We start from the raw sequence: 18474 nt of genomic DNA, 5'->3' as shown, positions 1-18474 counted from the left end.
TGGGATAGCTGTAAGAGAGAGAGCTGCATGCTGGTTGAGTTGCAAACAGACGCGGAGCTGTTTCCCCTGCCGTCCTCGGGAGCCCCCCATGCTTGCACACCCCACTCATTCAATGCAGAGAGGTAGCTAGCAGCCCCCTGCTATAATTAATTCATTAATTAATCGTGCCTTAATGAGATACATGGCTGAGGTGACTGCTGCAGGAGTGCCTTAGGGAGTAAATACAAAGCCAAGCCCTGCTGCCATGCAGGCACAGCCTCATGAACGGGGCCCTGCGGCGAGGCCCGCGTGCATTCTGTGTCCCGGCTTGTGACCTGGGGTCACTCTGGGCATCCCACAGGAAGGAGGAAGGGAAGCCCCTCACGCACAGCCAGCCCTTCTCCCCGGCGGGAGGCTGCGTGCGCTGCCTGCGCCGCCGCTGCTGCTCCCCCGCCTGCGCCAGCCCCGGGCAGCGCCGGCAGCCGCGGGGAGAGCTGGTGCGCAGCGCCCGCTTAGTCCCGACACCGCCTTTGCTTCGCTCAAGGGCACAACGGGTTGGCCTCCCGGCCAGCTCTCGCCATTTATCTACTCTGGTGCAGGAGCACCTGGGCCGAAAGGGCAGAGAGGGAGCAGCGGCGGGGCTGGGGCTGCCTCCGAGCGCTGTCCGGCGGTGGCGATCCGCTCCGCTTTCCTGCTTCCCCAGAAAGACCTTGAAATGAAGAAAAGCAGCTCATGGTGGGACACCGGCGGTAGAGGGAGGGTGGAAGGGAGATTTTTCTTGATGGGTGTTAATTTTTTTTATTGCAGAAGAATTTGTAAGCGGTTTCTTGCCGCTCTGGATTTTCTATTTTTCCCTTCCTTTAAGCTGGGAATTTCCTGAATTGTGAAAAACACAGCTCCTTACTCAGGTTTTCAGGTCAGCAACAAATCTGTGATTGTCTAAGATGAAATTGCTGTGACTTTTCCCGGGATTAGTTTGTGATATGCCACATTCAGGGAATGCATCACATGCACCTTCGAAGCTGAAAGATGAAGTTGAGGGAATAGTTCCGGATTTGCCCGCATGTAACAGTGGCTTATTTGGCCAAAAGCCTGTCATAAGGGAAATCACGAAGGATTTCTGAAGTTGATTGTATTATTTTGTCACACAGAAAGGGGAAACTGCAGGCCCACTTCTCTTTCACAGGATGTGATTAATTCCCATTGATTTAATCATTGCTGGGGTGTGTGTCAGGCATGGATAGAGTGTGGCAGGGAGGAGAGAGGACCCAATAGCAGGCAACCATTTATGATTATCTCTAATCATAAATTTTCCTCACTGGAAGTCACTAAAAGGCCTTGGCTACAGGATAATGTTCATACACCTATTTTTTCCTCTTGTAAACAACAAAACATTTTATGAACAGAGTAGGGAATATGGATTGTCATGTCAGGACTCCAGATTACTTCACTACTTACGGTAAAGCGCTGCAAGTCTGGATTTGAGAGGTAGCTGGTATCATGCTGCAGGGTCTTGACACAGCAAAAAAATCTCTGCAAAAATGGAGACACCTTCCCTGTGACAGGAGTGCCGCTGCCTACACAGCTATTGGCAGTTTGTAAAGCCTGTGTAATCGGTCATAGGGATAAACGACAGAAATATTTCTGGATGCAGCACTTTCCTGCTGATTTCAGGATCTTCCTACAAAGTAGTATGAGCAGCCTCGCCAAATCAGCTCTTGCATGTTCCCTTCTTCTTGAGACCTCTCCTTTCTTCAAAAAGGAACAGTATCTGTCAAGGACAACTAATCCCTATTGCTTGCTCTCAGGGGGTCCTTTCATGTGGCAAGAAAAGACCACAGCTTAGCTGAGTGAAAGTGGGCTGATGTTCTAATTTTGTTCTTCTACTTTCCTTTTGTTTTACAATCTATTTAGGATTAGAAACTCACTTAGCAGATGTAATTCTCCTGAAATGGAGTTTCTGTCAAAAAAACCCCAAAAATGTCATGACAAGGAACAATCTTAAAAAGTTTGACACTTCTTGTTTCAGCAGTCTTTAATGGAATAGTACTTAAAAAAAAAAAAAAAGACCATAAAATTGCTTTGTTTTGACATTTACCAAATGAAACTTTTGGACCTTTTGTGTCAAAATGGCATTTTTCATTTCAAAGTGAACTAAACTAAAAGGAAACAAAGTTTAACAAGAGAACTAAACACCTGGAGAATGAAGCATGTATTTCATTTTGGATTGAATAGTTTAGTCTGAATTACTCCATCAAGAAACCTAGAATAGCTTACTGTAATCAGAATGGCATTTTCCTGATTTGTCAACAGAACAAAAATAATAAAACCATCTCTTATACACCTCAGCTTTAAGCTAAGGACAAAATAAACATTTTTTAATTTGATTTGCAGCAGCAGCAGGACATGGCAACATAGCAAAAGAGCTGCCTAAGATGCTTCTAATTTCTGTGGTGAGTGGGAACAGGTCAGTTGCAAAAACACAGCAACAGCTTACCCAGCCCCACAGCTTTTGGTGATGTGAGAACTATAGCTGCGGATAATAAAGCAAACAGTAAAAAAATTAGTCTACAACTAAATTTCTGAGCCAATAGGCGGTACCTATAGCCACCAAATCTTTTCCACTGTTGTATTCTTGCAGTGAAACACAGCCCTAAGAACTTTAATTTTGTTGCTGAAGCCCTGCATTACTGACCTGGTCGCCTCAGCTTCCTTGGAGCTCTTATCACATGCCCCTCAGTGCTGTGGCTGCTGCCCATGTGCAATGAGCCTGGGGGCTAAAAATACCCATTACAAATGCTGCTGCATAGCAGGAGCATTTTTTTCTCCGTATGAAATCCCTCCATGTGGATTGTGTTACCATCCCACCTCAGCTAGCACATGCCGTCTGGGATTAACTGGCCCATGAAACTCAGTCCTGGTGGGGACCAGGGCAAACCCAATTCTGCCCACACTCCAGAGCTCCCCTTGAGGGCATGTGGGAGGCCCAGATGTGCTCTTCTCAGCTGCCTCTTCTGGGAATTGTTCCTCACAGGAGTCAGCATCTATTTTACTTCCCCTCTTCAGGTATAGTCCAGACTTGGCAAGAGGTGGCCATCGGTGTCCCCCTCCCCAGTCCCCATAGTGACTTCCCCTTCAGGCTCCCTGGCATCTGTTGTAGTTCCCTTGCTTAGTGCTGTCCCACAAACTTTCATGTGAAGACTTTTCTCCTTTCTGCTGGAAGCCTTTCACATCTTTGAGGAGATGGGAAGGGGACTTGGTGAGGCCTCTGCCAGGAGTATCTAGATAGAGCAGGGGACAAGCATGTAGGAAACCTACCTCTCTTTAGGTTATCCCATCCAGATACTTTTCACTCCAGACACTTTGTCACACTTTGTCACTTCTTACCCTGTAAATCTAGTGCAGTCTTACCAGCATGAGTAGAGGTTCCTCTTTTATCTGTGCATGAGGTCAACATTTGTAATGTAATCTGTCCTTGCCATTGTGTGTGTGTGTATGTATAAAAGTAGCCATATATATGCCTATAAACTAATGAAGTTCAGCAACTCTATGAAATTAGGAACATACATGTTACTGTAGTAGCTTGAAAAAATAAGTGATGCAAGGCTTAGCCCTTTCAGGCTATCCTTTCTTGTTGCAGCAGTTTCTGCTAACAGGGTGGCTGGAGGGATTGGGTTTATGATGAAGTCTTGGCTGTCTGGTTGAGGTGTGACTCCATCCAGCAGTGCCTGCAGCTTTCTCCCATCAAGAACAGTTTGTTATTTGTGTTATTTCTTCCAGACAGAGACCCCTCACAAACTGTCAGACCCTTCGTTGTGAGCTGAGGTTCCCTTTACAAAAAAGTTTGTGAATGGGAGTATAGGAAAGATGGTATTTCTTTCTTTCTTGTAGTTCAGGGCCAAGGTAAACTGGCACCAAGGGCACAGCTGCACTTCCCCTGCCCTGTGCAATGAGGGCTTTGGGATCCTGGATATAATTGCAGCATGTTTCATGGACACTATCACTGGGTGTATAAAAGAGCAGTTTATTACAGCAAAAGCAAAATGCTTATAGCATGGTGCCTGCAGTGAACTCACAAGGATGGCTGGATTATTAAGGGATGTAAAAAGAGCCTTTTAGAAGTGTCACTCCTATACACTAGGGTACAGCAGGAGGTGCACAGCGGCGGTCTGTGTGTCTCTCACAGCAGGGACTGTTGGCACAATGGCTTCTGTTTTTGCTGCCTGTTCAGTATTATTTGTTTTATGTTGAAACTGTCAATGCACTTAACGAGATTATATATTTTTCCCATGGCATAAACAAAATTACTTGCATTTTTGCAAGGAGAGTAATGGTAATGAGAAGTCAGGCTTCAAGGGGAAATGATAGTAAGTTTGACAGCAAGGAGGAATAAATCTTGTACATTCAACTTAGTCCGAGCTGACTGTCATTTCCTTAAATAAATTAATAAAGTCAAGTCCCCATGTTCTTACCTTATGAGGATGGGGAGAAGAGAGAATGAGCTGTGACCTTGTAGCAGGCAGTGTTTTTAGTAGGTGATCTCTTACCATTAGCTCGAATCAAGCTTCAAGCAAGACATGAGTTTGGTGGTTCTCCTCAGGCCGATGTCAAACCTTTGCCCTCCCCCTTCCATCTATTACCTTGCAGCAGCCCAGAGCTAGACATGATTACAGAGACAGAGGATGATGTAAGGACTCTTCTGAAGCCAGCTGGGCTTAACAGGTCACTTCGGAAACATCTCCAGCCCTTCTCCCCTACCCGCTGTCACCCCTCCCACCCCCTGCTGAGGTGTGTAGCCATGAGCTAGACTGAAATAGGGAGGGGGAATCATGCTATTAATAACTCTGAATCTCTGCTCCCTGGAGGATGCCGAGCATTTGTTTATCCTTTGTTCCCAGGGGACAACATACTCTATGTTACAGCCATTTGTTGGTTTGATTTTTTTTCCCCACCCAAATACAGAACAGTGGCAGCTGAACTGCTGTATGAGAATAGCATTAAAATGTGTAATGCACCATAAATAAACAGAAAGAGACAGCCAGGAAGCTGTGGTAATCACTGCTTTGATGTAGCATGAATTATGATGTGTGTATATATGTGAGCGACTGTGTGGGGGCGGGGTTTCAGGGTTTCATGTTTCTGGCTGTGCTTGTTTTGACTCAGCTGCTGTTGCTCCGAGAGGAGAGCGAAGCCAGCCTGTCATTTACCTATCTCCACCTTCGCACTGACAGCTGTGCATGTCCCTTGACTCAGAGGAAAGGGATCTCAACCTCCACTGCCCGTTCCCTTGGAGTTCCTCCCTCCGCCTCCTCCCTGTCCCCTTTGCCCCGGTAGCAAGCCAGAAGGGGTAATCCTGGCTGTCTCCCAGAACCGGGTCACTCCTCCTGCAACCTAGAGAGGATCCTCTTACATCCTGGGCTTCAACATCACCTTCCAGGCGTAGCTGATTTATGTTTCTTGGGTTTACATTAGGCTGTTGGGGTTTTTTTCTTGCTGATTACCTGCTGCTACTGGGATAGTGAAAAAGGCAATGGCTGTGTTAGCACAGACAGGTGAAGTTATTCACAACTCGGTGTCATGCTTCCCTCAAGATACCGAAATTAAAAAGATGGCTGTTGCAGCTTAGTGCTCTGAGATCAGTAAGATACACACAGTAGGTGGAAAGAGAGGAAAGCCAGCAGAAAAAAATGTAGCACGGGTGTCTCCTTGTTGATTATCTCCTATCAGCTTCCCAGGGACTGCTTTAGCTGGCACAGCAAGCTGCTTGTTTGGAATTATCTCCTGCCCATCCCTGCTACAGCAGCAGGACCGCTTATTAAAACAGCCTAGCTTTCTTTTCGTGCTCTTTGCATTAATTTTTTACCTGGAGCCAAAAGCCTCCCTCTGAAAAACTTGTTTGGTCTGAATAGCCACAAATGAGTCTAACAGTGCTTAAGTGCTGCTCGGGTTCAATGAATTCTCTGACCTTATGATAATTTAGGTGTCACAGGGCACCAATAAATGCCAAAAACTGTCTGCCAGTCTGTAACTAGCTGCATAACCACCGCCGAGCGCTGCGGTGCTCAGCCAGCCTGCGAGGCCAATTAATGAGCCTTGAGCAGCAGAGTCCCTCCGGCCCTGCGTCCATCCGCGCCCTCTCGCGGCTCCCGGCCGGAGAGCGGCCGCTGCCCGCCCTGCACATCATCCCGCCCTCCTGGCTCAGCTCCGAGCGCTGGGCTGAAAGCATCAACTAAAAGGTTCATTCTCATACAAGAAGCTCCGTTTCCTAGCTGGAGTGAGGCAAGGAAAGCGCAGGGCTTGGCTCTGCTGTGAAGGAGTTGTCTTGAGCAGGCAAAAGGTTTACGAACCCAGAAAACTGGGAGCACTTAAATACCTAAAAATTTTTCAGCCGAGTCAGTCAAGTCTGACCGGCTTAGAGAGTCCCACTGAACTGCTGAGCACGTGCAAAATTTTCTTGCAACGGTGATAAACTGACGTAACCAAAGACCATGCAGAAACTATCCGAGAGAAGGAGTGGTTTTCAGCTAGACAATTTCAATGGGAATTTGGTGTCTAAATATCGCCAAGCATCCAGAGGTGTATTTTTCTCATTGTTGTCACTTAACACAGTTGCACTTTATTTTATTATAATTTTAGCAAAGAGGAAAGGTTGTACATTAAAGTCTTTCTACATATAGGGACTGCAATACATCAAAGCAAGAGGAAGCCCTGCAATTTTTCTCTGAGGAATAAAGGTGCACCTTGGTGGAGCTGAGTTAATGCTCTAACTAATCTCTCCCTGACTCAGCAAGGAACTGAGGGATGTGTTTAACTTTATTTGCAAACTTTAAGAAGTTTGTGAAATAGATGAAGCCTTGTTGCTGTGTGGCATAGCTTCACACTAATGGATGCATTAAAAAATGCTGTCACAGCGCACCTATATTGCCACACATGGTAATTAGTCAAATTGCAAGACAATTATCATTCCAATGCTGAGATTGCTGACTTGCACTTGCATCACAAATGCTGGAAACACCTTCCTCATTCAGAACTAGCAGGCCTAATTCTGTATTATGTTGTAGCTCCATTGCCCTCCAGCAACACAAAAGGTCTGAAGAGGCTAGAAATAGCCTCTGGAGAGCAATCTCTGACATAAGATGTTCATCCCAGCCCATCTGTTGGCATACCACAGCTCCTCAACGCTAGCTCACTCCAACTGTCTCACAAACCTCTGCCTGGGGCCCTTGTTGGGAAGGGGCCATGTGTTTGACACGTACAAGCAGAGAGCAGGAGCACTGCCTAGCAGTATCTCAAAAGCAGCTTATGGTCCTAGGGGCTAAATTGAACTCAGTTCAGGAGACAATAATAATTCATGAAGCGCCCCTTCCCTCACTCCTATCCTCCAAATAGCATTTCCTCCTCCCCTTCTGTTCACTGGCTGTCCCCCAGGAGGTCCTTGCTAGCCCTTCCTCCTGAAGAGAGGTTGAGTTGGAGCAGGGGGATGGTGCAGGACTAGGCAAGGAGCCAGTGGTGGTGTATTTTGGAGATGATGATAAGCAGGAGAGGGAAGGGAAAAGTAGGCTGTGTCTCCTTCATCTCAATGACCATCTCTGTGCACAGAGTGGCAGGATGAACCCTGGGAAGCCCATGGTGAGCCAGCCCCTGTTTTTGGAGACAGCACAGTAAAGTGGAATGTCTCTGCCTTCATTCCAATGTGCCAGCTCACAGTGAATGGCCAGGGGGTTTTGGGCAAGAGGTGGGACTCCTTGCATTTTAGAGTCACCAACAACTCCCTGACTTTTGCTCAGGACATAAATGTTCTTCTGTCTGGTCTTTCAAGTTGCCTGTGGCTCTGTCCTCCAGTGGGACTGGAGCTGTTGGTTCTCTCCCACCGCGAGGCCATGGTGGCCCTGGGCTTTCCAATGCTGTCGCTGAAGTGCAGAGCAGAAGGTTTCCCCGCTGTCCACCCACCATGCATCAACCCACCAAGTACCCACTTCTTCTCTTCCTTCGTTTGGATGTTGCTCTCAGCATAAATCCTACTTCTGTTATACACAACATTTTCAAAAAAAAAATTATATAAGCATGAGAAAAAGGCACTGCCCTTGACTTTAGATTAATTTTCAGTCGTTGTAAAGATAGGACTTGATAAAGTAACAATACAAAATGGCTTCTCCTGAGTCATATCTCTTTTTTCATTAGATTTAGAGGTTCAAACCACCCACAAAGAACACGAGAGTTTTTAATGCTCTTTCTTGATCAGAGGAAAAAATGAGCATAAGGGGATTCTGCTGTGCAAGAGTTATTTGACAATACCAGCCTGATATAATAAATTATTCTGCTAATTTCTGTAAGTATGTAAAGCATATGTAAACCACCCCAAATGTCAGTATATTCAGACTTCTTAGAGTTTTTAATTTCTTTTGCATTGCAGAAGAAAAATACATTTTTTTAAAATGAAAAATTATTGACACTTCTGTTCTCACCAGCTGAATTAATAGAAGGTTTGTCATTGTCTTAAATGAAGTGAGAATCACACCATTGCAGTCCTGTTTAGTGTCATAAAGTTGTCAAGCTGCCAGTTTCCTGTTGGCATGTTAATGGCTTTTTTATGATATTCAAAGCAGATAAATTATTTGTGTAGTGATTTATTCTGTTTTGCAATTAATTTCAGTCATTGAAATATGTTTTATCTTACACTGGGGTTTTATTTTATATGATGAGGTCATTATATTTCCATTTTTTTGGTATTTGAGAGCTTTACGTTTGCCCAAAAGATGTAAGTATGGCAGTTAATGACTGGATGCAAATTCAGTGTTCTGCTTTCAGGAAGTTTATGACATTCAGTCAGTGTCTTTGCTGAGCAGAGGTTTACATTTTAAGGCTTTATTTTTTTTTTAATCTTTGACATACTATTGCTAGGATTTCAGATAAATCCAATATTTTTGCACTCCACATTTTTTTCGCTTATTTGCTGTTTTTTTCATCTTCAAGGAATAACAAGAATGAAATGTGTATATAAAACCATGATACATCACAAAACACATCACATTTAGCTTTAAGATACTGCTAGCATGAAAATATTAGTAGTTATAAATCCATCTCCAAGAGAAATGACTATATTTCTCTACATTTAACCTGCTGTTCATTAAATAGAAAGATACTTCTTCTAAATTGTCTGAATGTTAAGGTCGTGTATCTCCTTGGAATGGCCCAGTCTTTGAAGGAACATTCTTCCAGTTGTTAAACTAGCTCTCAACATAAAGCCTTTTCTACCGTTCATGTGCATGCAGATGAAATTGGTATTCACAGAGAGCTAAACCAAGGCTTATATTCTTTTTCCCCTGAAGATCTACTCTCCCACCTTTGAGATGTTTTTGCTTTTGAAGTATGGAAGCGCATGTGAATCACAGAAATTGAAAAGGCAGCCAAAATTGCAGATTTCTGGTATTTCTCTGCCCTTCATGTTTTACAGAGCTCATTGGGCTCCCGAACTTGACAGAAGCTTGGCCATTCATACTGTGAATACCTGAATCTAGGAAAGCTAGTAATCATGAAAAATAAGATGTGCTACCCTTGAATAACTGTTTATAGCGTATGGATGGGAATAGAGCATTGCATTGTGGGGAAGCTTTACTAGAGTTCCCAGGGGATGGAGTGACTCACCTTGGAATTATATCAATACCATTGGCACTGCAATCCTGTTCAAAGGCTCCACTGGGCAAAGAGCTGGGCCTAATCAAAGACAGCTCACCTGGTATAACTGAAAGCATTTCTGCTGATGCAGGTGGCACAGCTGCGAAAACACTCCTAGTTCTAGCTGTCAGTATCCTGTCTATAATCAATCTAATGTCTGAGTTTTAATTCCTTAAACAATGCTGGAGTTTTTGTGGTATTTTATAATAAATATTATTGAATGACAATTTACACCCAAAAGTAAGATTAGCATTTATTCAGGAATGCTCTTCTATTTAGTAGTTTTTAAATGAATACATAAATTAATAGATAAGCCTGTTAACAACTCTGAAATAAAATTAATTTGTTGATGTAAATTGTTACTCAGCAGGAAATTCATGTCTGCAAAATAGCTGCAGTTTTAGTTGCTGACAGTCACAGTGCCTTAAAAGTTATTTCCACAAGTTCCATGAAGCAACTTATAGATGCTTTTATTTAATGTTGTTATTTTATATTATTCTGATGGCAACATTTGCTCTTCTTTCATAAAACAACTTCTCCCAGACACCAGACTCGTGGGAAAACTGGAAAGAAAAACAGAAAAAAGAGATCGTTCTAAAGCATCCATTCATCAGCCCTGTATCATAGGGTTGAAATTCAGAGACGATAATAAACTTTTTTAAAAAATTCTTGTCTCCAAGCTTTGGCAGGCAGAAATAGTAATTTCTATATAGTAGAGCAAGTTTAGCCATGTGGCAGCAACTGATGTTTGAATGCTGTAGCAAATGGATGATCTCTGAGTTACAGAAATTAGAGGTCAGTCATTCAAATACCAGTTATTTTATTTGACTCACATAATTAGTGGCCATTACTACCTATTGTGACTGACTGGTAAAAGTTTATTTACTTTTGCATCACGTCCCCAGAGCAGCACAAAACAGTCTCAACACTGATGTGTCTAGCAGCAGAAAACACCCACACTGAAATCAGAGGTGTCATTGCAGCAAGGGCAGAGACACCTCTGGTGGGGTTAGCCTGGGTGCCACTAGGGGGATGCTCTGCATGTGGTCCTTAGTGCATAACAGCTGCCTCTGCATGTACTTGTCATCTGTAGGCAGATCTGTCCAATTTATCCTGAACTCTCAGTGCCACAGTGTGCTGCTGCCACTGCCTGAGCTGGTTTCCTCAGTTCTAGTACAAGTATGTCTGTGCCTGCTGACATCATGACTCTTGTCTCCATGAACATGCCCATGGAAATAGAAATGCACCAATCCTTGCTTTTTAAAGTGCTCGTGCAAGATTTGCAAAATTTGTGCAGTGGAGACCACTGATGAAAGAAGTTCTCTGCCAATGGAAAGAGAAAACCATAGAAGCATAAATGCAAGTGCAGGAACTGCAGCCTCACCTGTGCTCTGGGGAGTGCAGTGACTTCCCAGCTGTCCATACTAGCTTGCTCAGTGACTTACCCACTGACAATGTGATTGTGCAGATCCTTGTTTGTGAAGACAGTTCAATAGCCTCAAACGAGACTGTTTGCATAGAGGGTGGGATTTTCCTGATACAGACAGCTGAACTTCAGGAACCAAAGTCACATAAGATAGATAGTCATATGTCCAGTGGATGAAATGCTGTGAACTCAACTGCTGCACTTGGCTGGTGGGAACTTTCTATGAGGATGGATGGGCAAGGCATAGAAATAACTTGTCCTTTATTATTTTATTATTAAATAAATGATTATTTGTTATTCATTGTTTTTATTTTATTACCAGTGGAATATACGGTGAAATAAACGATTCATAAAGCTCATCTTCCCTTATCTCTGCAATACTTTCTTGGGCTCACTGGAGATATAATTTATGCTTGTTTCTCCATTTACTGCAATTGCCCTTTATCAGAATTCAGGTTATACTTTGCCGGCTGATTCTGATAGCTGGAAGTAATGCAAAAAGGATGTTTTCAAAGTAGACTATTTCAGGGAAAAGAAAGGCTTTCTATCACCATGATGCTGTTTGCAAAGGGGATCTAAATTTTCTTTCAAACAATACTGCAACTGCTTAATCCTCTCACCGCTATGAATATTTATAAACTCAAGAATCCGAGTTACCTTTCCTGTCACCCCAAAACCAAACATCTTGATAAGGCAATATGACATAAAAAACCAGTTTTGACTTGAGAATTTCTCCCCTTGGTAGAGAAGCAGATATGAAAATAACTTAAATAATAAGCTGAACAAAGTCAATAAGCTTCAATGTCAGGGTCATATCTGCGCCTGGTGCTAGAGGGATAGTATTTGAGGGTGACAGATGAACATTCTTTTCTCTTCTGGTCTTAAAAATCTATGAAATCAGATCTCTCATCTCTGGAAAAGTGCAACCCTTTTCTCTGAGGCAGCCAGAGCTATAGAAAAGAATGTCTGACCAAGTCCTTTCAGGGCACCTTGAAGGGCCTCGAGGGAGCTGTGATTAACACCATGGTGGCTCAGTCAATGGGAGTACTGCTAACATGACACTTGAAGAGTTCAAAGTGGCCTTTGAAAGCTGCACAATGAGAAGCAGTCCTGCGTATTTTGTGAAAATTTCCTTCCCCAGCTGCTGCTGGCACAAGTCCTATGGGTTGGGCACTGGTCTGGCTATGAATCTTCAAGATGAGCAGCTGCCTTTGCATGTGTTTGCATTTACTTGCATCTGATTCTGTTGCTCTAAAAAATATGAAGGTGCATCCAAAACTCAGCCTCCCAGCCCAGGATGAAGAGGAAAGTCAGCATGGTGCAGGTGGATGTGACCAGCTGCATGCTGGGGAGGAGAGGCTGTGTGGCTCCTGTCCCAGGCTCTGCACTGAGAGCAGGGATCTCCAGACAGGAACAGTGCTGGTCACCTCCTTCCTCCTGGCAGGGCACCAATTTGCAGACGTTATCCCCAAGCAAAAGGAGATGAGCTGAGCCAGATGAAATTTGGCCAGTTCAGGTGATAAAGCACTTTGCTGCTGCAGAGCTCATTATGAACCTCACAGCCCTTTCTGGACCTAGGAGATAAACAAGGGAATTCATTAAATGCATTGGCTTATTAAGAGTGACTGACTTACCTTCAAGATTTAGTCTACTTCATTTGTTGCTCATCATAGGTAATTGTAGATGATTAAGGATATGAGGGCTATCAATTTTCCAGATATTGGGTAAACACCACTGTCCTTGGGTCTTGTCCTAATTATTTAGATTTGTAAGTTCTGATTTACAGTGACATACAATATTTTTACTTTTTTTTCTTTCCCTTTTTTTTTTCACAACTGAGTTTTCAAAGACACAGCAAAGAAATTTTATTTCCAAGAAAAATTCCAACACAGCAAATTTCAAATCTTAGTTCACTTCCAGTAACAGAAATGTCTCTGGAGTTTGAGGTACAAATACAAGAGTCAATAAATAGCTAGTTGTTGGAGCAACTAACCCAAAACCCCAAAAGGAGGAAAAAAAATTCTCAGAGCAGTGAATGTGTGCTGGGTCAGCCTTTAAGTATTTACATCATCTGAGTAGGACCACAAATATGAAAAAAGTTGATGGTGATCATGTTAAAGCTATGAAAATGGAGAACAACATGAAAGTGAAGAGAAATAGTTAAAAGGACTGTGAAAAATAATTAAATGCTTAAAAGGCAGCATGTTTAAACAACACAATAGAGAAGGCTATTAGAAGTAAAATACTCATCAATTTGAATGTGGAAATCCTGTCCAAATGAGGAAAATAAAAGACCAGTTAAACTCATCCTGTTGAACATAGAACTCTAATGAGGCAAGCCAAAAAAAGATTCTGAAGAGCAACTTCCTACAGGCATAAAAGTGACTAATAAGAACTTTCTCAGAAACAGGAAGCCTTTTGGAAAGTCAATGGGCTGAGAAATGATTAAGGTGCAAATAGGATACTCCAGGAAGCAGTGCTATGGTGAGAAAGCTAAATGAATTATTTGCATCAATGTTCTCTTCAGAAGAGGTCATGAAGGTTTCCACACCTGAGCCATTCTTTACAGGTTCAATCCTGAAGAGCACTCAGAAATTGAACTGTCAACAGAGGAGATTTTCAGAGCAATTCAATAAAATGAACAGTAGCAAATCTCAAGGACCAGGTAGCATTAAACCAAGCATTCTAAAGAAGTTAAAATATGAGACTGCTAAACTACTAATTTCTGAAATCACTCTTGAAAGCAGAGAAATAGAAAGTTGCAAATGTGATGCTATTAAAAAAAACGTCTAAGGAGCAGAACAGAAAAACTACTGACCAGTAAAATTGATTTATGTACCAGACAAATTGGTAGAGATCATAGAAAATAGAACTGGTAAACACATCATTTTGTAGAGCACAAACATGCCTCACAAATCCATTATCATTCTTTGAAGGAGTTAATGAGAATCAGACTAAGGGCATGCTGCCTGATATACAGTGGACCTGGGTTTTCACAAAGTGATTCATGTCACCAAAGGGCCTTAAAGAAATTAAACAGTCATGGGATAATAAGAAGGTCCCCTCACATGATTTAATACATGACTAAAAGAAAAAAAAAAAAAAAAAAAGATTAAGGATAAACTGCCATCCTTACAAAGTGGAAATATGGGGTCCAATTGAATCCCACACGGCCCCTGCTGGGACCCGTGCTGCTCTGAATTAGATTTGATACAGGAATGGGGATGGAGCCAGGCTATGCTCCAACTTTCTAGTTTTCAACAGTTTTATTTGATCAGGAATACAATTTAATTGGAGTACAGACTGAACAGGTTGGTTCATAGGCCTTTATGACCAGGAGACCATTGCCAGGCTTGTGTTGTTGAGATATTGTGGATTGGCAAGCAGGCTTGCAGAGAAAGGAAGAAACTCTTTCTTTCTTAGGTTAGAAACTGCAGTAATGGCAGGCATCAGGGAATATGTTGTGTATGCCTTGGACTTGACAGAGATGGCAGATATTCCACCTGTGTATGTCAAGCAAATTAAATGCTAATATTGACCCACCACCTACAAAGATACTTGTTGACCGAGGATGGGAGAAAAGAAACGATTTGCCAATCTATAGACCAAGATGTCAGAATTATGATACTACAACAAGAAGCAACTTTTTATCATTGAAACATCAGATTTTCACAAATTTTTACACTTAAGCAGTTTTATTACTCCTTTGCATGAATTGAAGCTCTCTATATGTTAAATTTGGCTATCTGAGAAACCTAGGTAATTTTGTACTGCAGTTATAAGGAGATAATTGATTGTCAAAAGCTAAGTGGTCACAAGTAAAAATTATTTTCTCTGCTTTAATTAGTGAGCCTTTTCAGACACTCTGAATCCTTAACCCATGAGAACCTTAGGGCAAAACCAACCTTTGTATTGTTAGGTACACCTCTGTGTTCTTTCTTTGATATTAAATAACTGCAACATTTCTCCTTTAGAGATGTTATGGTCCCATTAAATGAGATGGTGTTTCAAAACTTATCTTTCAAATAAACTGCACCATAACTGTTGCTTACAGTGATCGTAACTCTGAACTACGAATCTATTCACAAGTGCATTGATGATACCTAGGGTTATATTTCTAAGTCTTTTGCTTGCATAACTGCTGTTTTGGGGCATGGTAGTTAGTGTGGTTGTGTAATTTTTACTTCCAAGTAACATAACAGCCTAACAGCAAGTCTCTGGTGTAAGAAATACCTATATCTCACTTTCAGTGGAGCCCTGAGTAAGGAACAGGTAAATAAACCTTTGTATGGTTTGGTATCGCTTGCATACATATACACTCCCATATCTTCATATATCCTGCACATCCAGGGCAGAGGGGCAGGCTGTAGGGTATGTGGCAGGTATATGGCAGGTACTACGTATGTGCATTGTGTAATCCACCGGGGAAAACTCCCGTATGGGAAAATAATGATTTACAGACAAAAATTAGTGAAACTCCCAAGAAACCACAGCACAATGCTGTAAAAATCTACTTTCCCACTCTTGCCATGATGGTGAAGTTAGTGTAATTGAGGAATGTAATTAGATTGTCTGCTTGTGCTGTTTGGCAGTGCCTCGTGTTTTGTGGAATAAGAGGCTCTGCCATCAAATTGCTCCAAGCTCTGGTTAGAGAAACTCAGTTCACATCAATTGACATGAACAGTGTAATGACAGGTTACACCATTGAAATGTGGAGTTAATGTGCAAGGCAATGCCAATCTGAACTGACAGTGGTTTATAGTGATGGTGAGCAGCTGTCAATGAGGACGCAAGCGCACGGAGACAGAAAACCTAGAACATCCAACAGATTCTTCTTTTACTTATCCTCCTTTTGTACTGATTCAGTGAAATTGCTTGCATTTGCAAGGATAACAGGAAAAAATTAGGTCAAGTAGCACAATATTGTCCCTGAAGTACTTCCATTGAAAGGGGTAAAATGATACCCACTTCTTTCTTTCAGGGCTAAATTCAGCCCATTATTGTTTCTGATCCATTTTGCATAAAATGAATTAATCAGTTGACAGGTTTAGAGTAGGAAGCAATTAAAAAAACCCCAAATTAAATCTGTTTTGTGATGTTCCCAAATATGCTTTAGGCTGAAAGAAACTTCTGTGAAGACTCTTTCTATCTTTTCCTTGTTTGTATAGTCTTCCATAGACACGTGTTGTCGATTACTGTTGATAATATGATGCTGGAGGAGCTGAATTTTGGGTTGAGCTGTTAAGTCCATTCCTATATGAATGGTGAAAGGGCAGCACCTTCCCCCCATACACAATTTCTGCATCAAGACTGGGATACTAAAACCTAATGACTTCATGTGATTCGTATGTTTCTGAGAGACTAGGGAACTACAAAATGCCAAGGCAAACAGCTGCCTGAACGGGTATCACATGGCTGATTTTTCATAATTCTTCTTCTCTTAGTGTATTTGTTAATTCCTGTCCCAGCAAGACTATAAATGAAGCTCAGCTGACCAGTGGAAATTGAGAACAAGCACTGAGTTTGTAGAAGATAGACTGGATCTAGGGAACAGAACATTTCTTCTGCTTGGACAATGCTCTTACCATCAGTGGGATGAGGTGAACAGATAATAAGTACAAATCTTTGCTAATGTAACCATAAAGTTTTACTGCTAAAATTGAAAAGGTCAAGCAGTGCAAAAATCAAGGTTTCTCTAGCAATCTTTAACTTGGCTTCATTCCACAGCTGGAGTATTTTCTTTTCTTTTTTACGTCATTAAATGTGTCATGCAATATATTCCTCTTTGACGCTAAATGTGTATGGTAAGTATACAGGGCATGAATTGTGGTAGAAATAACTGTTGCCATGGGAACTTTAACTTTTGCATATGCCAAGTTTGACTCTGTAATTGTGAAATCATATGACTGCAATGAATGGGAGGGTGGCACATCCCTCTGACCCATCCCTTTGAAGCAATCCTCTCTTCTCTCTTGTGTACCTCCCTACCAGCTCCATGCTCCCATATCTGATCCACAGCAGGTCCCTACACAAGCTTAGGGAAACACTGGAGTGCTCTTCTGCCTCTCTTTGCCAGAGAAGCCATTGAGTTTCTTCCTGAAACTGTCCACTTCCAGGTGAGCCTCTAGAGGCTTGCAAGCAGGATCAGGTCTGACCTATGCTGCCTTGTTCAATGAGTTCATTAACACGTGTTTAACAACACTTATCAGTTCTTTGGCAATTCCAGATTCATTTTGCCTTAGCCACTCACAGCTACAGAGTAATGGACCTATTTTATATTGCGAAGAGCCAAGGTATTTATTTTATGTCAACTTCTACTGGACACAGCTAGAACCTGGAACTCTACTCCAGGAGTTTGAACAAAGTTATTTGTTCCCTGAGCATTTACGCCCTCAGTTTCCTAGAGAAATACACTGCACAGAAACATCCTTCTTTTAGGCCCTTTCCCTAACCTAGTCCTAAAATGGGAATTGCTGTCTTGCTGAAATTCTGATACAGCAGTGTTTGTTTACTTCCAGATAGACCTCAAACTCTGAAATATCAAGAGCATGAAATAGATCTGCAGAGTGAAACATGTTTGTAGATAACAAAACTGTTCATTTAGTCAGTCTGAAGAGGCTCGTCACCTTGTGGGGATTTTTTCCAGTATCTTGTATTTCTTTTCTTTCCTGTGGCCCAGAATCTCTGGCTGAAATACAGCTCCTGAGGGATCTCAGTTCATAGTGGGGAAAAACCCAAACTCTGTGTCCATTGCACAGTTCTGTGGGCCTCTTCTGATGGGAGAACCAAACAGAAGTGATATAGGAATATATTTTCCTGGGGGAATGCAAAGCCACTGTTGAGACATTTTGATACAGGCTGGTGAGGTAGCCTGGATGGCTCTACAACCTCTGTGTGTTTGAAGCACTTGGTTCTCACCACTTTTCTGTCCAGTGATTTTTCATAGCTTTAAATTCAGGAGAAAGAGGAGTGGAGGAGGGGAGGTGTGGAGAGAGACAAGGAAAGAAGAAAAAAAAGAAGGAAAGAAGGTTTGTCTGTCTCTCCTCCACAATACACACAATTCTCAAAGGAAAGTGACAATCAACAGAAATTGAAAGGTAGCTTCCCAAGCAGCAGCACTGTGTGCCATCTCTTGATGAACAAAGAGTTTATTCTTTCCCTCTTGGGATTATCATCCATGCCAAATATTCTGGCACGTTCTTGAGCCTGCTATCCAAATAATATTCACGTACTAACAGGAACATTTGTCTGTGGGTAATGCTCTAAGTTATACTGCTGAGCTTTGCAGGGCATGAGAATTTTCAATGTTGGAAAGAGCACAAAAGGCCACCTCCTCTCTCTGCGGGCAAGCAGAGACGCTGCATTCTCTCCATGTAGGCTCTTCTTTGTCTTTA

General features: G+C 42.3%; 1 long non-coding RNA gene across 1 annotated transcript in view; it reads left to right on the top strand.

The window, feature by feature from the left end:
• Nucleotides 1–453: 453 nt before the first annotated feature.
• Nucleotides 454–18474, top strand: part of LOC125323969 — a 70314-nt gene continuing 52293 nt past the window's right edge. Inside the window, exon 1 of the long non-coding RNA XR_007202732.1 lies at nucleotides 454–714. This is a non-coding gene — a long non-coding RNA (uncharacterized LOC125323969). The remainder of the gene's footprint in view (nucleotides 715–18474) is intronic.

The sequence above is a fragment of the Corvus hawaiiensis genome, chromosome 3 (genome assembly GCF_020740725.1).
Source record: "Corvus hawaiiensis isolate bCorHaw1 chromosome 3, bCorHaw1.pri.cur, whole genome shotgun sequence".
In the NCBI taxonomy this organism is placed as follows: domain Eukaryota; kingdom Metazoa; phylum Chordata; class Aves; order Passeriformes; family Corvidae; genus Corvus; species Corvus hawaiiensis.
This window is presented reverse-complemented; position numbering and strand designations above follow the sequence as displayed.